The 24,571-nt window shown below is 43.7% G+C and overlaps 1 protein-coding gene across 2 annotated transcripts in view; it reads right to left on the reverse strand.

Annotated features, from left to right (window-relative positions):
* tou (bromodomain adjacent to zinc finger domain 2B toutatis) overlaps positions 1 to 24,571 on the reverse strand; it is a 402,453-nt gene that overhangs the window by 377,134 nt on the left and 748 nt on the right. The gene's annotated exons all lie outside the window — the stretch shown is intronic.

Raw genomic sequence — 24,571 nt, forward strand, 5'->3', positions numbered from 1 at the left:
CATAGAAAACTAATGGGTCTTCTCATAGAAGACCACTAGGTCTTCTCATATAAGATCATTAGGTTTTTTTTCGTAGAGGATCACCAGATTTTGTCGTAAAAGATCACCAGATCTCATAAAAGATCGCTTGATCTTCTCATAAAAGATACCAGATCTTTTCCTAGAAAGTATCAGATCTTTTCCTAGAAAATCTGCAGAATTTCTCCTAGAAGATCAAAATATCAACTGATAGAAAACTATCGTGTCATCCATAGAAAATCACCAGGTCTTCTCATATAAGATCATTAGGTTTTCTCATAGAATTTCACCGGATCTCTTCATAAAAGATCACAAGGATCACCAGATATTCTGTAGAAGATCACCAGCCAAATCTTCTCTTTGAAGATCGCCAGATTTTCACGTAGAAGATCACAACATCTCCTGTAGAAGATCACCAGGTGCACGGCGGCTTGGAACCACACAGCACCCCTGTTCCGGCCAGTGGCTGCCACCTCAGTATACACATGCTTGTATTTGTATAGTTTTTCTGGGAATGCCTGCTCCGGATTCTTTTGGTTCGTGCCGGGACGGAGGAAACACCAGGACCAATTTATTTGGGATCGGTTTGTCACATCCGCATCCACTACACTAAAACTTCGGTGAGATAGAATAGATGTCGGGAGTTAGTGCATCTCAGGTGTTGTTCTGGGCTCGTTCATGCGAGGAACTACGACAGGGACTATGTTGCTGCATGCTGGCCCGCAGTCCTACAACAGCAGCCACACACGCAGCAATTAACACCAGCCGTTGTGTTCCAATCCGTAAAAATTAATTTTTTTTTTGCAATTTAATAGCAATAGACTCCGAGGTTAGATCGAGGAAATAGTCGTCATTAGTCGGAGACTATTACGGCCGCGGCGGTACAAGAATCCAAGCCAACAACAACTGCAGCTTAAAGCGTTGTGACGGTTACAACGTACTGAGGAAGAATCACACCAGAAGTGGAGGTGGGAGATTAGCTTTCCTATTGCACCAGTCTGTTCAATAAAGACTTATCTCGTTTGATACTGGCTCTAATGACCCGTACATGGAATGTATCATGGTAGCAACCAGGTGTGGAACTGCGAGGTAGAGTTGTTGCCGATAAAAAGCTGTACACCAGGTTATATGCCAAACATTAGCCCGCTTTTGGAAGGTCATAACCGTCTGGTCTTAGGAGACTTTAATGTCCATCATCGTTTCTCTTAGATCAGACCATCTCCCCATAATTGTCCCAACATTAGCCCGCTTTTGGTAGGCCATAACCGTCTGTCCATCATCAGTTATGGCATTCGATCCTCGGAATCGACCAGATGGGTACATAGCTGGCTGGATCAGACCATCTCCCCATAATTGTCTCCATCAGCAGACCGCCCGATTTCATAACCTTTGAACGCCACATTTTCATCAATCCTGGGAAACCTAATTAGCCGAATTTCACTAATCAACCCTGCTGATATTCGGGTATCACAAATAACATTCCGAGACATAATCACTGCTGCAGCCGCTCGATTTACCTGTTGGTCGAGTACCCGAGGTGGGACCATATTTCCCAGCAGAGGCGACGGGATTAGCAAATGAGCGTGATGAGCTTCGTCGTGCCAACCCCAGTGATCCTAGAGTCAGGGAGCTGCCACTGGAAGTTAAGAGGTTGAGGTTGGTCGGTGAGCATAAGCGGAACAAGTGGCTAATAATATGAAGAGCTGCAACATTGGAGCCGGAATAAGTGAATTGTGGGCAACTTTTAAATCACTCTTAAATCACCTGGAAAGAAGGAAGATGGGACCTCAGTCACGTTTGGCGTCGTTACTTTGACTGATTCGAAGAGGTGCGAAAGATATTTTAATCGACTGTTTGTCGAGCTCGTCTGGAGTGACTGGGCGAAGAGAAGAGTATTACGTCGCATTTAATCTCTTCCTGCCGAAATGAACCACCACAAGTTACAGTGGGTGATGGTACGCGAATGTCATCAGGAACGCTTAATCATCCAAAGGGTATATCCATGTTAATGCTGAAACAGCTGAATATGTCACTAAATTCTTAACCTGTCGCTAGCCACCTACATCATTCCCGAAGTGTGGAAAATGGGCAGGGAGGTCTCCCAACTGAAAACAAGCAAGGATGCCAGCAAAGATTAATCATACAGACCGATTTCGCTTTTGTCGTCCATAGCAAAAAGCCTTGAGGCTTTAGTCCTCCCCAGCGTCAGAAATAGCTATACAAATGCCGATCATATGTATGGGTTCTGAAAGCAGCACTGCACGTGTCAGGTACGATCTTGGCGTCAGGTACCTTCCCTGATGTCTGTTCACCACATAGCCGGCAGAGGTGAGAACATAGTTGAATGTCATGATCGATGGCAGCGCATACCACAGCTATCTGCGAAAAACTGAGATGTAGGAACAAGGCGGTACTTGGGGTACAGTTCAGAAACCTTGTTGACCAAACATAACGCGATACGTAGGTCTGCGGTAAGCTATGCGGCGCAAGTATGGTCCGCGAATCTAAGTGGCACGCGATGGAAAAATATTCAGACCTGTCAGAATGTCGCTCTGAGAACTGCAACCGAATGCCTCCTCATGTCTTCGGGGGATCATTTACATGAGGAGACAAAGATTCTTTCGGTATAACTACCCAACGGGGGTTTTCTGAACGAAAATTACCCCTGAGTTTTTCACTTTCTCCCTTAATTAGGAATGGCGAAAAGACAAAAACTAACGGGGAATTTTTCGTTCAGAATAACTCCCAATGGCATGCTTTCGTGGCATGCTTCCGTGAGAGCCATCCTAATCTCCATATGGTGGATAGGACCCTCCCCCCACCAAGGCATGTCAGCAGGGATCTTCATGATTTAGAATTAGCGGTCCAACATTACTAGATAGAACCCCTAGATCAGTAAGCCTATCAAGCCGGTCTAAATAGCATTTCCAGATGACATAAAAAAGTTCGTGTGAATGCGGTCCTCGGAGATCATCCCCCATCTATAGCAGCTAAGGAGCTTCAGCTGTTACGACAAACCAGAGTAGTTTTGGCTCAACTACGCTCCAGATGGTGTAACCGACTAAATTCCTATAGGGCAAGGATCGATGACACATCAGCCCAACATGCGGCACAGGCCCGCACGACACACTGCACCTTTTCAAATGCCCTGCCCAACCTTCGCAACTAACTCCAATAGCTCTGTTGCTACAGCCCATCAAAGCAGCCACTTTCCTAGAACTGGTGATAGATCCAGAGCCGGATTAGGCAGAAGAAATTACAAACATAAAAAGAAAAAAAGTATCAATCCACTTTGCCGACCGAGATGTACCCTCAGCCTATGTGAATTGAATATATCATCAGAGTTTAGTGGCCCTTTTTGGACATTTGAACTTGCCGAAAGAATGTGGATTAGGATTAAAGTTCAAAAGTGTTGCGGAGGAGGTACTTAAAGAAATGTTTAAATGTACCCTAAAGAGAGGATATCGGTCCACATTTTAGAAGTTAAACTAAATTTGGAAAAAAATATTAGGAGATCTAAAGTTTGGCCCAAATTGGTTGCCCCGTTCAAGAGATATCGTGCATAGTGACATTTTTTTTAAATATTGGGGGGAAGTACCGGAAGTTATTGCCCATTTTCGAAATTAAACAAAGTATGACGAAGGAGTGGAGTGGACCGATATGGCTTATCTTCGAACATAAACTAAATATGGACCGAATCGGCAGATCCGTTCGAGAGTTATCATGCGCTTTAACCGCTACACACGGTGTCATAGGGGGTTCTTTGTACCTTTCAGACTATTTTCTCAGGAAGCATGGACTTAACCCAGATAGAACTTCTACCTTCGTATGGGGGTGGTGAATACAAGTCACAACAAAATTCAAAGCGATTCGAGAGCATGTCCTAAACCGGACCTTTCCGAAATTTTGTATGGGAGGTACTCGAAGGAGTGGACCGACTGAGTCCATATTGGAACCACATCTATGTCTGGTAGAAATTTCCCGATGTACAAAGTATGGACCACAACGGTTAGTCAAATTTTTACAAATTTTCCGAACAATTTCAAACTTTTGTGGGGGAGGAACCGGAAGGAGTGAACCGATATAACCCATCTTCGACCGATTGAGTCCATATTGGTATCTCATCTAAGTCTGGTTGAAATTTCACTATGTCCAAATTATGGACTGCATCGGTTACTCAAATTTTCACAAATTTTCCGAACAATTTCAAACTTTTGTGGGGGAGGAACCGGAAGGATTGAACCGATATAACCCATCTTCGAACTTAAACTAAGTTTGGACATAATATTACGAAAGCCAAATTTTCGACCGAATCGGTTGATCCTTTCGAGAGTTATCGTGCGCTCCAGCCAGACTGATGGACGGACATGGCTAAATCAACTCCAAATTGTCTGAAACGGATTTCGTCCAAACAAACATGGGGTCTAAAACCATTATTTCGATGAGACACATTTTGCCTGTATGGAAGTGTATATACCCTCGTTAGCATAAATGCTGAGGTTATAAAAAATACTGTTACAACAACAACAAAATGTGAAAATTCATTGTGGCCAATTGTTTAACAAGTGTATGTCGCCACCCTCATATATGAAGGCGTATGTCGAAACAACAACACTTCCATCGATCCAAAAAAAAAAAAACAACTAAAACAATTCGTGCATTCACCATCAAGGGGGGGAATATATCCATCCATCTAACAAAAACAACAACACATTTCGTTGAATGTCGCAATTTTCATTTTTCCATCATCAATAGCTTTATTGCTTTGTTGTTGCTGCTGTTGGCGTTTCTGATATCAGTGCGTATTTTTCTTTAATTTTTTTCGCAAACTTTTCTGCTTTTCTCTGCCTTTGTTACATTGATGCTGAATTGTATTTTTAAATGTATTTAATGGTGGCACCAAAACCAATGAAGCAGATAGCGTTGATCTTACAACATGTATGTATGTATGATGATACTTCCACCCCCCAATCACCGACAGCCAAAATCCTAGTGCAACGCCAATGTAAGGAATACAGAGGCCAAAGACATTGTCGTTGGTATTGAAAAGACAAAAGCGTTGTTATACTCGTACATCATTTTCTGCTGTCGACGTTGGGGAAATGCAACAACAAGAAATAAGTAAAAATTTCGTATATACCTTCGCTTTTGTTAGGTGTATTGCAAATAAAATAACCCAAATTGTTTCATATTCTACAGGTTCATTTGCTAGTGCCGAAGCCTCTCCTGGGAGACTGACTGTGTTCAGATGTAATGAAGTCATATGGTCTGATGATAGGAACAATTATAGGTTTGTCAAACTTGGTCACAAGATGTTTATATATGGTGACCTACACTGTTCCCGCCTGATAATTGCCTAAGATGAACCTAATTTATTTATCGATATTTCCTCCAGAAATAGATCAGGTCCGAATAACAACTATATCGGAATTCGTTCCGAAATCGGAACAAAATTGTTTGAACGTGCACAAAAAATCGCAACGTTGTTTTTTTCGAAAAAATTGAATTTTCTAGAATTCGTTTAGAATTTTCTGGAAAATTTTGGACAAAAATCTAAAAAAAAAACATTCAAAAATGGCCAGAAAATAGAAAGATTTTTGGATATATTTTCTTTTTCTAGAATTCGTTTAGAATTTTCTGCAAAATTTTGGACAAAAATCTAAAAAAAAATGGCCAGAAAATTTTTGGATATTTTTTTTCAGAAATTCGAAAAAATTTCAGATTTCTGATCTGAATTTCGAAACATTTATTTTATTTTAATTCGATATTCAAATTTTTTTTGTCCAAAATTCTAAATCTTTATCCGAAAATAGAAAAATTCGGGTGTTCAATACGAAATACAGACCATTTTCGAAGATCTGATCCAAACACATATCTTAATAATTAACTTCTTTATTTATTTGTTGAACCTTCAGAGTATGTGGAGATTAAATCTGATATCAGAGCGAGGCTGGGGATTAGTATGTAAAGTCTGTAAATTGCAGTGGATGACGAAAACGCGTAGCTTAATTTTCCCACGAAGTTTAGAGCCGTCGTTTCCCAGAAACGCAGAATAAATGGACGGATATCTTGTTCAAGAGCCGTCGTGGACCACAACATCGAAATAAAGTGATCGGAATCTCGTTCAAGAGACGTCGTGGGCCAGAACTACAGAATTTAGTGACTGATACGCCGTTCAAGTGCTTTAGAGCAGATTAATATGACCGACACAACGTTCAAGAGCCGTGGTGAACCAGAACATCAAAATGAAGTGTCTGATACACCGTTCAAGAGCTTTAGAGGAGATTTATGAAGCCGATACTCCGTTCAAGAGCCATGGTGGGCCAGAACATCAGAATTAAGTGACTGATACACCGTTCAAGAGCGGTCGTGGGCCACAACGTAAGGAAAAGTTATCGATATTCCATTCAAGAGCCGTCGTGGGCCAGAACGTCAAGAAAAGTTATCGATATTCCGTCGTGGGCCAAAACGCAAGACGAAAGTGAGCGATGTCTTGCTCAGAAACCGGAGGAAACATTATATTACAGTGGCGCCAGAGCAGGGATACCAGAGTTGAATAAACAGTTGACAAGATAATGATACAAATTCTCAACTGAGCTCAACATGGAGGACATGTTACGAGTGTCATGGGCATACGGTTAATAACGTACCTTGGAGAATATGACCCTTACACAAGCGGAACAATCGAAGAGTTGAGGAAACGGTTTGCACAGTTTTTGCAAGAGGAGCATGATCCGAAAAGACGCAAACATTTCTTGAGCCGCAAACTCCTGCCTCAAAGACTGTGACAAAGAAGGATCTTCCAGAGAGATGGAAGTCCTTAAGAAATGTAGAGAACTCTCGATTGTGTGGATAGTCACGATGAAACCCAACTATATCCTCCGAAAGACATCCACTCGACACAAATAGTGTAAGGTACTGCAGAGCAAGTTAGAAAGTGGAACGTGTCCTATGATGGAGAATGTGGATCCCGCGATCTCCTGGAGAGAATAGAAGAGCTTACCACGATATATGTCCTAGATAAAATTTGACTGCCGACATTGATACCAGAGGGGCAGAGAGGTAAAGCGCTAGTGTGGTTCAGGTACAACAACAAGCATTCGAGTGGGGGAGTTTTCGAGAGGATATGCTCATGTTCTTTGGATGAGATCCGAAAGAGACGGCAGAACTTTTTGCGGCATAGCAACCTGACCAAGGCTCAGAAAGTTTACAGAATTTTTCGCAATGCGCTCCCTGAATACTAATTATCTATCCGGAGGAGAGATTTCCATACGATGGATGATTTGCTGGAAATGGCTGAGGATATCGAAAACATACCAGCTTCTTCGTCAAAATAAAGTGATCTATATCTCATTCAAGAGCCGCCGTGGGCCGGAACATCGAAATCGCGTTCAAGAGCTGTCGTGGGACTGAACATGAAACTTGTGGGACCAATACAACGTTCAATAGCCATCGTGGGCCAGAACTAAAGTATACAGTGATCAATATATCGTTCAAGACCAGTCGTGGGCGGAGCCGTCTAGAACTACAGAATACAGTGATCGATATGTCGTTCAAGAGCCGTTGTGGGCCAAGACATCAGAATTAAGTCGGAACATCATAGCAAAGTGGCCGGTATTCCGTGACCGAATATCATAGTAAAGTAGCCAGTATTTTTGTTCGTTACAATGGGCCCGAGCAGGAACTCAAGAGTTGAATAAACAGTTGAAAAAGAACGCGCTACGAGAGTCATGGGTTTACAGTTTTCGCACTGAACAATTAATGACAAATGTACTTTGCAGAATATGACCGTGACACAAGTGGAACAGTCGAAGAGTTGATGAAATAGTTTGCATAGTTTCTGAGAGAGGAGCACGATCCGAAACGATTCAAAAATTTGCTGATCTTATAAGCAAAACACGAGCCGGAACCTCCTGTCATAAAGATATGGAGAAGAGATGGAACACCTTAACAACAGGAAGGTAGAGGACTCTCGATTTTGTGGAGAATGCTCCACCAAAGACAGAGAGAGAGATACGAATGAAACCCACCAGATATTCGCCAGAAGACAATCCTATGCTGGAGAATGTGAAGCCTGGGATTTCCTGGAGCGAACAGAAGAGCCCTAGATAAAAGTTTGCTGCTGGCAGTGATGGTAGAGGTGCTGTGAGGTAATGCTCAGGTGTGGTTCAGAACCAACAACAACCGTTGGAGTACATGGGTGAGTTTTCGAGAGGATATCCTCAAGTTCTTTCACTCACTCCGGTATTTTGAGCACCTGGATGATGAGATCCGGAAGAAGGCAGAGGCCCCGTGAGACATTCAATAACTTTTCGCACCACATGCAGAACCTCATGCGTCATAGCAACCAGACCGTGGCTCAGAATGTTTAGAAAATTTTTGGCAATGCGCTCCCTGAATATATCCGAAGGACAGATTTCCGCACTCTGGAGAATTTGTTGGAAAAGTCTGATATGGAAAGTATACCAGTTTCTACGCACCATGTATGAGAGAATCAAACCCAGAACTGCCTGTTGAGGCTGTGGGCAAGACGGTCACTTCGCTTATAACTGTAAGTGAGAACGAGTATTATTGTACCGGATTTATGGACGAAGGGAGGTGAGATCCAACCAATGTTGCCGGCGTCCGCTGGAAAAGGCTGATCGGACTCGTATCGAAAGTGTGGTTGCTAGTCCCGAGGAAACCCGAGGAGACCCATTTAGTAGCCGTAGTTGTCATTGGGGGAGTTCAAGTGGATGCTACAGTCAATACAGGAGCTGCATCATGGAGTTTCATCAGTAAAGAATTTGCCCGTAAAATCGAAGAAAAAGTAATCGGATACCTGAGAGGATTATTGTGACACTGGCAGATGGCACACGGTAACATGTCGACCGGGCCCTGGAATCAGACGTCTAGGTAGGAGACCAGATTATAATGGAAAAGCTGGTTATTATGCCTGAGGCAACGGGAGAGGTTTTACTAGCTTTATATTTGCTGGTGAAGTATTAAGGCTCAAATAACTTGCCGGGGGTTTGACCTGAGAAGAACCTGCACCTTCTTTCTACCGAAGAGTATTTGCCGACGCCATCGGAGTAGAACTCTCCGTCAGAGATGGAGGAAGAACTGCAAAAATTCAAAGACATGGACGGGTTATCGACTGCAGATAAGCATAAGATTGTACTTGCAGATGACCGACTCTTCAATTTGCGAAATCCGAAATCCAGCCAAGCAAGCTATGATGGACGCCATGTTTAATGAACTATTGGCGAACGGATACACAGAACCGCCAAGGAGCGCCTTTAGCTCACCAATCACATTGGCAAAGAACAGCAGATCTGAAACCGATCCCTAGCCTCTGCCAAGAATTTTCTCCATACTCTATAGATTGAGGGAAGCCGATATATTAGTAGCCTGAATTTAAAGGAGGTTACTGGTAGATTTCAATAGTGGAGTCCAGCAAAAGTATACCGCATTTACCGTAAAAGGACGAGGTATATATCAATGGAGAGAAATGTCATTTGGACTTCGCTCAGTGCCAGCCACATTTCAGCACTTGACATTGGTCCGGAATTGAAACCGCATGCGTTCACATACCTTGACGGCATCATTGTAATCGCGAAGACCCTAGAAGAACACTAACGAAAACTCGGTGAGGTGATCCGTCGACTCAGAACAGCGATTTGGAAACTCAATCCGGAGAAATTTCAATTCTTGAAGCGAGAGGCAAAATACTTGGTCATGTCGTCAGTGGAAAAGGAATCCATACTGACCTGAAAAAATTGCGGCAATCCAGGAAAAGCCTGTGCCTACCTAGTTCAAGGTGTTACGTAGATTTGTGCTTGTTCCTACTTTTCGGTTTGTCGCAGATAGCTGCGTCAAGCGCGGACGACGTGAACGTAATGTCGAATATGACCCCTAGAATTTTGGGACAGTTTGTGGTCGGAATTCTGCTACCATCGACCACGAAATTCCACTCTCTTCTAAACTTCGCCGTCCATGTGGTGAAGAGAGTGGCCGTAGATTTAATGGTGGATATCTGGTGGAAAGAGGTGGTAAGATCGGTTAAATAGGATTTCAGTCTCTCAGAGATGTCATCAGGAAAGGTACCTGACGTCAAAATAGTGCAATCATCCGCATACGTTACAATCTCGATGCTCGAATACAGGAGAGGTAGAGGTTAAACCGTTCCGTTGGGGAAATCTCTGATTCACTCTATGGGTCTTGGACTTCTTGTTCATGAGTTCCATGTATGACTGGCGTCCACACATATAATTGATTATCCAACGTCTCCAGCTTGGCCGGAGAGTTGTCTGCTCGATGTCCTCAAACAGCGGGGAGTGCCTGATAGTAGCGGTCTCTGGTTGAGTCCTCGCCAAATATGTGTGGAGATGGCGTGCAGCGCTGTTGTCGTGCTGTGCTCTTGTCGGAATCCATTCTGAAGCTGGGGAGGACTAGGTCTCAAGATTCTTTGCTACGGGCGACAAAAGCAAAATCGGCATATACGATTCACTTTTGGCTGTCTTCAGTAGCGCGAGCACACCGCCCATTTTCCAGACTTCGGGAACAATGAAGGTGGCTAGCGACAAGTTGAGAATTTTATTGAGATAATCCACTCCCGGCTCATCCAGCTGTTTCACCATTATCATGGAGATTTCATTAGGGCCCAACGCTCAACATCATCCATTGTAAACTATGGTGGTTCATCCTCGGCAGGAAGAGATCTGATGCGACATAGTACTCTTCTCTTCCCACTGTCACTCTCTGGGTTGCTCGAAAAACTGTCGATTGAAATATCTTGCGCACCTGTTCGGGTCAGTCAACGTAACGTCGCCAAACTTGATTGAGGTCCTATCTTCCCTCCTTTCAAGGTTCGAGAATGGCTTAACCGTTGCCCACAATTCACTCATACCGGCTCCAATAATGTCGCAACTCTTCAGGCGATTTAACCACTTGTTCCGCTTATGCTCGCCGACCAACCTGTTAAACTCCAATGTCAACTCCTTGACTCTGGGGTCCTTGGGGTTGGCTCGACGAAGCTCTTCGTATTATTTTGCTAATCCCGTCCTTCTGTTGGGAAGTTTGGTCTCACTTCTGGTATTGGACCAGCAGGTATATGGCGAGCGGAAAAGGAGAAATGTTAGTTACCATGCCGGAAGATCCATGGACCATGGTGGTTCGCACGATAACACTCGAAGGGAGTAAGCACACTGACTCTCTTTTAATTGTTATTAGAATTTTTTTCATTAATTGATAAAATAATTGTATATAAATAATTATTATATCAATTACGAATCACCCTTATATACACCATACATTGTCCGCTACGCTTGAGCGTCATACATGAACTTCACAACCAAATATATTCAATAATTATGGACTGAGTGACAACAGATGCCTTCGTATGCCGAAGCAAGCACCATCACCCTCAGCAGAACATAACATGGATTAAGCTGGCCTCTACTTGGAGACCAATGCGTTATGTATAACAACAACAAACAAACAAATGTTAAAGAAGCAAAAAAAAAAAGAATTACGAATATAAGGGTTTTACGTTCCGAACAAGAGCGGAACAACAACTTAAAAAAATGTATTCAATAAAAATATAAGAAATATACAACAATAAATGGAAAAAGTCAAAAGCAAAGACGAAAGCGAAAAAATTGCAAAAAAGTGAAATACATTTATGGGCTGCGCACAGCATTGGCCCCACTAACTAAACTTCTGGATGATGAGAATGGATTGTTGTTGCAAAATGAGGAGGCAAATTTAACAATATACCATAGCCCGCCTAGGCAATGACTACGAAGATGGCCCATAAGGCAAGCAAGTAGTTAGCTATGTATGAAGACAAACATCTAAAAAAACAACAACAGACACCAGGCAAACGTTGAAATGTAACTCCAGTGGTGAATATGAAATGAAAGCAAAATAAAAGTCAAACAAAACGAATATTGTATGGCACCTAGTTGTTGGTGGTGTTGGCGGTATATTGCTGCTCCACCAAAGCAAACCATCATACTCCGCCAATTCCTCATTTAAGCACACAATTCAAAAAAAGAACCAACAAACCATGCGACGACCCAGCCAGCGACCGACCGTTCAACAAGCGAATGAATGTTTAAAATGATAATTCAAACAAAAGACAAGAAACATTGGACGACAACAACAGCAGCAGCAGCACGGCAGCAAACACAAACAGACAGATGGACTCACATAAAAGTGGAAATGAAAATGGAAATAGAAATAGTCATCATCATTGTAGTTCAACTCACCTAACCTATAATATATGTAGTATACATTACTTGCCATGGAGTTGTATATGTTGTTGCATTACTACTCTCTTTAGAGAGGCCAAATGTTACGAATGTCATAATCACCACAAATTTTGAGGATTAGACAAGAAACCAAGTTTTAAGAACCCAATAACAGCTGAAAGTAGGTTTAATTTAAAATGACCCTTCAAAAAAACCTTGGCAATGGAATGAATATTCAAACTATCTATGAAATGTATGGGGATGACAGTCAGGTGCGGCCGATAGATAGATATACTCCAATATTAGTCCGCTTTTCGAAGGTCATAACCGTCTGGTCTTGGGGCACTTTAATGCTCATCATGAGTTATGGCATTCGGTCCTCGGAAACGACCAAAGGGGTATAGTGCTGGTTAAGCAGATTGATAGCTCAACGCTTTGCACGGTGAATGAGGACGCCTCTACCACAATTCATCAAACCATCTCCATATTATTGTCTCCATCAACAGACTGCCCGATTTCATCACCTCTGAACGCCGCACTGTCATCAATCATGGAAAGCTCATTGACCTAGTTTCAGTGAGTTCACTAATCACCGTTTCAGAGACCTGCCTAACCCTTCTTATGGCATTATGTCCTTGGAAACGACCATCGTGTCACCAGGGCTGACAAATGATGTCACCTGGCTACCCGTCGTTACTCTTGGATCGGACCATCTCTCCATAATTGTCTCCATCATCAGACCAATGGTTCGAATTTCAGAGAGTTTACTAATCACCGCTACAGAGATCTGGGCTGAATTATCGTTTTTTCCTTTATAAAAGTTTTCATTTCACTTCTTCATAGAAACAGAATTGAGCTCCTGCTCAACTCTTCTAATGTTCGGGTAGCAGAAAGTACGTTCCGAGACATTATCACTGCTGCAGCCGCTCGCCATATACCTGCTGGTCGAATACTCGAAATGAAACCAAACTTCCCAGCAGAGGCGACGGGATTAGCAAATAAGCGTGATGAGCATCGTCGTGCCAACCCCAGTGAACCAACCCAGAGTCTGGGTGCTGTCACAGGAAATTAAAAGGTTGGTCGGTGAACATATGCGGAAGAAATTATTAAATCATCTAAAGAGTTGCGACATTGGAGCCGGAATAAGTGAATTGTGGGCAAATTTAAAATCACTCTAGAACCCTGGAAAGAAGGAAGATGGGACACCAGTCAAGTTTGGCAATGTTACTCTGACTGATTTTTTTAATCAACAGTTTGTCCAGAGTATGAGGTCGCATTATTATTTAAAATGGATGATGTTGCGAATGTCATCAGAAACGCAAAATCATACAACGCGTTGGTCCCATGGTAATGCTGAGACAGCTGAATGTGCCGGGAGTCGAGTATCTCACTAAAGTTCTGAACCGTCGCTATCCACCCACATCGTTCCCGAAGTCTGGAAATGGGCAGGATAGTACCGCTATTGAAGCCAGTCAAAGATGTCAGCAATGGTGAATCGTACAGACCGATTTTGTGGCGTGTTCACCTAAAGACCCAAAGAGAAATAGCTATCCAGTTACCGAAAATTTGCATGTTTTCCGTAGGCAGTACGGCATGACAAGAGCGCGGTACGCCATCTCCGGCACACATATTAGTCAAGGACTTGACTTATCAAAATACATTGATACTGTCAAGCTCTCTAAGCTGTTTGAGGATATAGAGCAGACAACCTCCCGCCAAGTTTGAAACCTTGGATAATGAATCATATGTGTGGCCGCCAGTCGTACGTGGAATTTAGGAACAAGAAGTCCAAACCCCATAGAATGAAACAGGGAGTTCCCCAAAGTGGGGTGATATTTCCGGAACTATTTAACCTCTACCTCTCCTATATATCGCCCCCTACACACAGCATCGAGATCGTAACGTAAGCGGATAATTGAACGATCCTGGCGTCAGGTATCTTCCCTGATGACATCTCTGATAGACGGAACACCTATTTAAACGATCTTACAAACTTTTTCCACGCGAGGAATATGCAGATTTCCGCCACAAAATCTACAGTCACTCTGTTCACCACATGGACAGCGCAGTTTGGAAGGGAGTTGAATGTCGTGGTCGACGGTAGCACAACTCCTACCACAAACTGCCACATTTGACGCTACATTCATGACGTGCGCCACAGCTTTCTGCGACAAACTGAAAAGTAAGAACAAAGTCTTCAAGTCACTAGCCGGCAGCACTTGGGCGCAGATAAAGAAACCTTGTTGACCCACATATAACGCGATAGATCGGTCTGTGGTAAGCTATGCGGGGGCTCCAGTTTAGTTTTGTGTGATACGAATTGAAAAACGATTCAAACCTTTCAGAATGCCGCTCTGAGAACTGCAACAGAGTGCCTTCTCATGTCGTCAGTGGACCATCTATATGAGGAGCCAAAGATTTTTCCAGTACAGCAACACAATGCTCGGGTGTTACCATGGGACCCATCCGAATCACCATCTACTGGCTAGGCCCTATACACCCAGGCATATCAGGAAGGATATTCTTGCTCTAGAGATGGGGGTCCAACAATATACATAGGATAGAACCCCTAGATCAACAGGCATATCAGGCAGGTCTCAATAGCATTCACACAGACGCAGTTGCTAATGCCAAATCCAATGTGAATAAAGTCCTTGGACTACATCCCCCATCTATCGCAGATGAGAAGGGTCAGTTTTGACTTAACTACGTTCGGGATATTGCAGTCGTCTAAATTCTTATGGGACGGATATAGGTCGCGCCGTGCAAAACATCTGTCCAGTATGCGGCATTGTCCCGCACGACGCACTGCACCTTTTCAACTGCCCTGTCAAATCTACTCATCTAACTCCAGTAAATCTGTGGCTACATCCCATCGAAGCAGCCACTTTCCTGGAACGTATCTCCAGAACATACAAACATAATAATAAACACCGTTACAACAACAACAGCGTGACAGTGAAAAATCTGAAGAGATATCAATCAAAGAGATGGACCTACCCAGAATATCAATAGTAATACTTAAGCCTCAAGCTATCGATAATAAATAATAACGAAATTGACTTATAATTGGGTATAAACAAGTAAAAAAGTATCAGTCGGCTTTGCCGACAGAGATATACCCTCAGCCTGTGTAAATTGAAACACTTTTTTCACAAAAAACTTATGTATTTAGGGGGTTTCAAAATGTTGGTCGTATAAACCGACAAAAATGTTGATTAGGATTAAAGATCAAAAATTTTGCGGAGAAGGTACTTAAAGGAATGGACCGACATAGACCATGGGGGTCCCATAGTGGGTTTTTACACCCTTCGGGCTGCTTTCTCAAGAAGTATGGACTTGTCCCTGAAAAAACTTTTACCGTCGTAATAAAGGTAGCGAATGCAAATCGCTTCAACAAAAATCAAAGTGATTCGAAAGCAGGTCTTAAAGTGAACTTATCCAAAATTTTGTGTGGGAGGTACGGGATGGAGTGGACAAATATAGTTCATATTCGAACCTGATCTATATCTGGAAGATATAATGAGAATGTGTAAAGTATGGACCAAATCTGTCACTCCCATCAAGAGTTATCGTGCGCACAATTTTTCCGAATATTTTTGAACTTTTGTGGGGTAGGTACTTGAAGGAGTGGACCGATATGGCTTATCTACGAACTTAAAGTAAGTTTGGAAACAATATTACGAAAGCCAAATTTTGGACGGAATCGGCATTTCCGTTCGAGAATTATCTTGCGCTTCCACCCATAAACATGGTGTCATAGGGTTTGTTTTTCAACTTTCAGGCTATTTTTTCAGGAAGTATGGACTTGCCCCTGAGGAAACTTGTACCTTCATATAGGGGACAGTGAAAACAAGATGTTACAACAAAAACCAAGGCGATTCGAGAGCAGGTCCTAAACTGAACTTTTCCGAAATTTTGTGTGGGAGGTACTCGAAGGAGTTTACCGATTGAGTCCATATTGGAACCTCATCTAAGTATGGTAGAAATTTCATAATATGCAAGTATGGACCAAATCGGTTACTCCCTTCAAGAGTTATCGTACGCACAAATTTTCCGAACATTTTCCAACTTTTGTGGGTGAGGTACCGGAAGGAGTGGACCGATATAATCCATCTTTGAACTTGAACTAAGCTTGGACATGATATTACGAAAGCCAAATTTTGGACCGAATTGGCAGATCCGTTCGAGAGTTATCTTGCGCTCCAACCACTACACACGGTGTCATTGGGTTTTTTATAACTTTCAGGCTATTTTCTCAGGTAGTATGGACTTGCCCCTAATCAAACTTACAGCGTCGTATAGAGGACAGCGAATACAACTTGCGTAAACAAAAATCAAAGCGATTCGAGACCAGGTCCAGGTCCTTTTCCGAAATTTTGTGTGGGAGGTACCCGAAGGAGTGGACCGATTGAGTCCATATTGGAACCTCATCTAAGTTTGGTAGAAATTACACGATGTGCAAAGTATGGACCAAATCGATTATTCCCTACAAGAGTTATCGTGCGCACAAGTTTTGAACATTTGGGGGGGAGGTACCTGAAGAACTGGACCTATATGGCCCATCTTCGAAATTAGATCGAATCTGGACAAAATATTTCGATACCCAAAATTTGAACCGAATCGATTGATTCGTTCGAGAGTTATCGTGCGCACCAGCCAGCCAGACAGACCGACAGACAGACGGACGGACATTGCTAGATCTACTCAAAATTGTCTGAAACGGATATCGTACAAACATACTTGGGGTCTACCCTCGCCAGGGATAACAATCTTGACGCGATGCGGGGGCTTAAGGTCACAGTTTCCACACTCAACACCCTGGAAGTGTTGAGTTGGGGAACTGTGACCGACCAAAGGTTATCCAAGTAGCGGTCTCCTACTTATTAGAGACCCCCTAACGCCGGGGTGTCAGGCGAAACCGTGCCCATCGGTGTTCTAAGGTTTGCAGTTAGGGTACCAACTGTATTAGAACGGAGCCTCGTTGATACCTGGGCATCTCAACGCAGTAATGGCTTAGTTGTCATGTCCTTGCCATGGTACAGGAGGGCTATGCCATGGTGGACCTCACTTCCCCCACTAAACCTATGACGTATGGAGAGCAAAAATTTAAACAAAAAACCAACCAAAACTAATCCGATTGATGACAACAATGCAATGCCAAAGGACAATTCTTCAAAATCTATTACCAAGTCTGGGGCAACCCAGTCAACGGTTGACGGGACGGTAGTGTCGGGAGGGGACGGACCGAAGGTACCCACTCTGGGAGCTGTCACTGACAGTTTGGCTGAACAAAGCCGGAAACTCCTGGAGATACTGGAGCAGACGTTGGCCCTGCGTCTCAGTCAGGGTGGCTATTCTACTGGGGCCGAGGACGGCTCATCGGATGACGAAATGAACACCACAGTCATTCCAGCGACTGTAGTCAACGATGAGTCGGCCTCGACCTCAGTGGAAGCAGCCACCTGTATGAACTCTGGACCAACCGATGCACCAGCTACCCAACCATCGGCCGCAGCCGATGTTGCTGGCTCAAAAGGACTGGCTGCTGTTGAGGAAGGAGCTCCGACCAAAATACCGGCCGGGAAAGCTCCCACCACCTCAGATAGCTCTGCTAGTAAATGGGCCAAAAAGAGGAAGGCGTACCACAGAGCAATGCACTTCCTCAGGAAGTTCATTGACAGGGAACCCTCATCTATAACGCTGAGAGAATGCAAGCTGATCAGGATTAATCTCAAGGTAGTGAAAAAGATCGAAAGATCTCACCCTCACTTACCCAAGGGAAAACCTGATATCAGCAAGCTTTCTCTTATTACGGCAAACGAAGAGGTTAGGTCAATGCCTACATCGACTCCCACAGCCCCCAAGGGCCAAACTGGGAGCGATGTTGACATGATCCGTAAACCATCAAATGATTCGCCTCCTTCGACCTCAAAGCTCTCTTCAAAGGGATGTCCCGTCACACAGACAGGGCAAACCTCAAAGAAGAAGGCAGCCAAGCCGAAGGGGACGCATCATAAGAGTTCAAAATCTGGGAAGTCCGACCGAACACCGGTCTCCGCACCTGGGGGAGCACCTACCAAGCCCAATCCATCTCCACCAAAAATCGCGGTGAAGAGAGACAGGTCAATGGAGGAGCCACTCCCCAGTGCAAAGAGGCCCACTTCAGGTCAACAACCCATTATTCATACCTCCCCAGCCGGTTGCCCTAAGACTGGGAACAGGAAAGATGCCGCAGCCAGTTCAGCCTCACAAGCTAACTTGGGCCACAAGGAATCTTCCAGTTCCCATCTCAAGACCAACAGCAGGGGAAAAAGAACAAGCAGACCGATGGTGCCGGATGAGTTGCGATCAGCGGTCATCGATAAATCTGACCCTGATTGGATAATCAGAGAGGATCGATGGCTACTTATCGAAACTCGTCTGCGTGACATCGTGTTCGCAGGAGAAGGGGAACCTCCTAAACACACCCAATTTGGCAGTGCCGCTCCATACAGAGGCGTTAGGGTCATCTGTTGTGAAAATAGGGAATCTCTGGATTTCCTCACTTCCACGATAGAGGGTCTTGGCGAACTCTGGGAAGGATGTCAATTGGCAGTCGTTGGGGTCAACGAGGTCCCTTTCAGAAGAGTGTTGTCAGCTTGGGTGCCACCTCCACCTGTGGATCCCGCGCGCATACTGACCATACTCGGCAGACAAAACCCCAATCTCCGGACCAGCACATGGAATCTGGTCAGCCACAATCCGGAAAATGGAGGTGTTGCCATCAGGGTGTCAATAGACACTCAGGGGCAAGAGTACTTAAGGACTCGTGAGGACAAACTACATTTTGGTCTAGGATGGATCAGATTCCGCCTAGGACGAAAGTAGTGGAGGAACGGAGGCAGCAGCCGCTTCGCATAATGCAGATTAATCTGCATCACTGCAAAGCGGCTGCTGCTGAACTTCTTCTAGCCCTCAAGAAGTCTGAAGTTGACATCGTCTTAATCCAGGAGCCTTACTTATACAAGAATAAGGTTGCTGGGTTAAACGATAGCAACTACACCACCTTCGCCACATCCAACGGGGACAAGGTAAGAACCTGTGTAGTTGCTAAGAAGAGTCTTAAACTAATATTCCTCTCTAATTTCAGCGGAGGTGATATTACGGCTGTAAGGATGGAATGCAGCTCCCATGGAGCCACCATATTCTCGTCCATTTACATGCCATTCGAGAGCCCTGACCCACCGGGTAATGACGTGGAGAAGCTTGTCAAAGAGATGGGTAGCACTTGCCTCATCATCCTAGGATGTGATGCCAATGCTCACCATTTCCACTGGGGCAGCAGAGACACAAATGCCAGAGGTGAGTCCGTATTCGATTTTATCTTAAAATATAATCTCAGAATATGCAACAGGGGAAATGAATACACTTTTCAAAATAGAATCAGGGGGGAGGTTATAGACATAACCCTCACTAATAAAGACGAATCTATTATCAGTGACTGGAGGGTATCGGAAGAATGCTCCTTTTCGGATCATCGGAAGATATTCTTCCAAGTCTCTGTTAATGGCATTCGACAGCCACCATTTAGAAATCCACGGAAAACCGACTGGAACAAATTCAATGAACTAGTAAGCTCCAAGCTGGGAGTGTCACGATACCCCCAAACAGCCACAGAGGTTAATAGTGCAGTGAATCACGTGACAGAGGTTTTGGTGGACAGCTATGAGACCGCCTGCCCACTCACTTACCCAGGCAGAAGATGTCAACCGGTCTGGTGGTCAAAAGATCTGGCTAATCTCAGGAAGATTAGCAGAAGGCTCTACAATAAAGCCAACAAAACGAAGTTGTCCACAGATTGGGAGAACTACAAGGTATCTTTCAATAAGTACAACAGCGAAATAAAGAAGGCTAAACGCAGATCTTGGGTCTGCTTTAGCGAGTCTATAGAGGGAGTAAAGGATGTAGCCAGGTTTCGTAGAGTACTGTCGAAGAACCCTAAATCCATCGGCAGTATCAAGCGGGATGATGGCACATGGACTAACTCCGGTCTAGAAACTCTGGATCTCCTGGCCAAAACCCACTTTCCCAACTGCATGGATGCACCAGATCGCTCAGCCGATCCACCAATGTGTAACCAAGCCACAGGGGAAGTGAGTGTCATCGAGGAGATCATAAGTCACACAAAGATAGCTTGGGCGATAAACACTTTTAAGCCCTTTAAATCACCTGGTCCAGATAGTATCTTCCCTGCTATGCTACAAAATGCATTGGAGGTGTTGATACCACACCTGGATCATATTCATAGGGCCTGTCTACGTCTATCGTTCACACCGGTTCTGTGGAGGGAGGTCACGGTGACATACATCCCCAAAGCGGGGAAGTCAAGTCACACGCTTCCCAAAGACTACAGACCAATCAGCCTATCTTCCTTTCTATTGAAAACGTTAGAAAGATTGCTTGACCTAGGAATAAGGTCCAAACTTGGAAACAGTGTTATTAGTCCTGCCCAACACGCCTACATCAAAGGCAGATCGGTGGAGACTGCACTTAATGAAGTCGTTGGTTTAATCGAGAGGAATATGATGGGCTCAAACTATACGTTAGCAGCGTTTCTAGATATAGAAGGCGCCTTTAATAACGTCAAACTCGAATCCATCCACAATTCACTCTTGAACTTAGGTGTTTCCACTACACTGATCAATTGGATCGATGGAATGCTTAGCGGCAGGATAATCAATTCAAATATCGGTGAGACCTCCATTCGGAAGTCTGTCACCAGGGGCACACCACAAGGAGGTGTATTATCACCACTGCTGTGGCTCCTGGTGATTAACGAAATACTTAAGGAATTTGACCAACTACGTATAAAGACTGTAGCTTATGCTGATGACGTGGTCATAATGATCACCGGGAAGTTCCCACAAACGCTATCGGAACTCATGCAAGGAGCTCTGGACAAATTATCAAGATGGGCACACAACAATGGACTTGGGGTGAACCCATCTAAGACAGAGCTGGTTCTATTTACGAACAAGAGAAAAGTCAAACCATTCCCCCTACCAACGCTGGATGGAGTGGCCCTAAAGCTCTCCCTAGAGGCCAAGTACCTTGGCATTATCCTGGACCACCAACTAACGTGGAAAAGGAATGTCGAGGAACGTGCCAAGAGAGGACTTATAGCCCTTTATTCTTGCAAGAACTCTATTGGTAAGAGTTGGGGTTTGAAACCACAGGTCATACACTGGATTTTTACGGCCATAGTTCGCCCCATTCTAACTTATGGTTCATTGGTATGGTGGAATGCTTTGAGTAAGACATCCCTTCTCCGTAAGATTAATGTCGTTCAAAGAGCGGCATCTCTTCTAATTACCGGTGCCATGAAAAGCACTCCACAGGCTGCTCTCAATGTATTACTGGATCTTCATCCGATGAATCTCGTAGTACAGGAGTTGGCAGCAAAGAGTGCTCTCCGACTCAAGGAGTTAAATTCATGGCGTAACTTCGACTACGGCCATGCTGCTATCTTACGACAATCTGGACTATCGGTGGGTTTGGAGGTAATCAGTGACTATATATCACCACAATTACACTTCGACGACATTGAAGTTCGGATACCTGACAGAGAAGCCTGGACCCACAACTCCCTACCTCTACCCGGTATAGAGATTTATACCGACGGATCCAAGATGGAAAAGGGAACAGGAGCGGGCGTCTACAGCGATACCCTCAACTTACGGATCTCGTACAAGCTAAGCGAAAATTGTAGCGTCTTCCAAGCCGAAATCTTTGCGGTCACGAAAGCAGCAGAATTGATTAAAAACATGGAAGGGGATATAGCCGGACCGGTGACTATCTATGTGGATAGCCAAGCGGCCCTAAAATCACTTAGATCCCATTCAATCAAATCTGCTGCGGTCTTGCACTGCAGGAAAGCTTTGGAGGCCCTACGATCAATCGTTACCTTGTGCTGGGTCCCGGGGCATTGCGACATCGAGGGAAATGAAAAGGCGGATGAACTGGCACGTCGCGGATCTGAGTCAAACGACATCGAAATCGATAACTCAATCAGGCCACCCCTGTGTCACTTCATGCGGCTCCTAGAACAAACATACAGGGAGAAGGCTGGTCAGATCTGGAATAACGAACCTGGCTGAAAGGTATCAAAGGCAATCTGGCCCAACCTCTCTAAAAGGAAGACCACTTCCCTACTCTCTATGAGAAAACCCGATCTAAAACTAATGATTGGAGTTATCACGGGACACTGCAGGATAAGATCAATGACCTGCAAATGGGATTGAGATGACCCCACGGACTACTGCAGATTATGCGAAGACGAAGAAGAAACAGAGACGATTGAGCACTTATTATGCCGTTGTCCAATGCTCAGGACCAGGAGAGTTCAAACAATGGGTGAACACACATTATCATCTCTGACAACATTCTGCCAAGCCGAGCCGACAACACTGCTTCTTCTCGCCAAGGGTCTGAAGTGGCTTCAAAACGAGCAAATTACAGCATTTTAATACTGCTAACCTCCTTACTCGCTCTCTCTCTCTCTCCTTACAAATAATCTCTCAATCCATAGCACTTACTTAATCATTCTCAACTATCCTCTAACTTACTTAATTATTCCTTTTTCCTATTTCTAAACTCGAATGCTATTATTTCTTTTATTTTCTCCTACCCTTACTATAGGATGAACACAATGGACCATAAGGTCTCCGAGTGGAGTGGCTGTCCAACACGACAGCTGCGCGTCCTTTAACCTAACCTAACCTACTTGGGGTCTAAAACCATTATTTCGATGAGGCACATTTTTGGTCGTATCAAAGTGTAAATACCCTCTTTAGCCTAAAGGCTGAGGGTATAAAAACATTGTAACAATAACCAAAACATGTTCACTTTAATAGTGGTGTAGGGCATTTTTAACAAAGCAAAAGTTTAGGATTGGTAAAATGATCCAGACTTTAATTTTACGGGTTATTTTCATACTCCTTTCGTAAAAAATCATCAACAAATTTATCCAGGCTAATTTGGGCGCCACCGTGGTGCAATGGTATGCACACCTGCCTTGCACACATAAGGTCGTGGGTTCGATTCCCCGGCCAGGCAACATCAAATTTTCAAAGGTGGCACAATACCCCAGAGTATTGTAGGCGACATTTCCAGAGTATTTCAGCCATATAAAACTTCTCTACAAGTGACGTCTTTAAACACACCGTTCGGAGTCGGTGATAAACAGAAGTCCCATATCATTGAACTAATATGAATCGGGTGTACTCATAGATATGTCCCATCAGGGATGTTTGTGGAACAATTATAATTTTTATAATAAATAAAAAACAAGGCATAAGTTTTGGACTGGATTCAGATCGACGATAAAAAATTTCGGGAACAAATTGAATACTCTACCAGCTGAAGGAAAAAATCTGATTTTTTTTTTAAATTGTAAGTTTTTTTCTAATTAGCCGGCCTTCGGCCGGGGATTTAAAATTTCTCCTATGGACAGGAGACAATTTAGGGCACGAAAACAACATTCTGTTTTAAATTAATTTTTTTTTCTTACTTTAACAAGGGAATTTTCGGAACTTCAGGGGCCCATATCTCGGGAAGTATGGACTTCCCCCCAACAAACTTTACATTTTTGTAATCAGGACGTAAAGATCTACCTGTGGTAAACATTTCAGATTTTTCCGCCAGCTGGTAGAGTATTCTATTTATGCCAAATTTCGATTTAAAGGAAAATTTTGTTCGCGTTAGCCGAGATTTGTTCCTGTACATAGGAGAAAGTCGTAAATCCCCGGCCGAAGACCGGCTATATATAAGAAAAAATGTCGATTTAAACTAAGCTTATCGTCGAAACCAAGGGATTTTTTGAACTTTCGGAGCTTATATCTCGGGAAGTATGGACTTCCTGCCCCTGATATAGATATGTATATTGGCGTGATCAGCACTGCAAGCCCTACCAGTGGTAAAAATTTCAGATCGATCCGAATCCAGCCCAAACATTCAACCTGCTCCAAAAACAATGATCAAAAGATGTTTACATTCATAAAGTACAAAGGTGTTGGTGTATGCTATTATTAATAATGGGAAAGGTCATGGTTAGTAAGATAAGCTAGACATTAATTTGACAGAGCAAATCCATCCGACTAATTTGTCAACTAATTTGCAATCCCACGGCAGCGGGTTCTTACGTACCGGATTGACCCGAAACCAAAAGTGTTTCGGCCAGCGGCTGCCAACCCAGCATTATATGCTGCTACAACAACAACAACTAATTTGTCAAATAGTACAATACTGCTTTGTTTCATTACATGACAAATTTTTAAAAA

The sequence above is a fragment of the Musca autumnalis genome, unplaced genomic scaffold, assembly GCF_047663935.1.
Source record: "Musca autumnalis isolate F117 unplaced genomic scaffold, ASM4766393v1 scaffold_5, whole genome shotgun sequence".
Classification (NCBI taxonomy): domain Eukaryota; kingdom Metazoa; phylum Arthropoda; class Insecta; order Diptera; family Muscidae; genus Musca; species Musca autumnalis.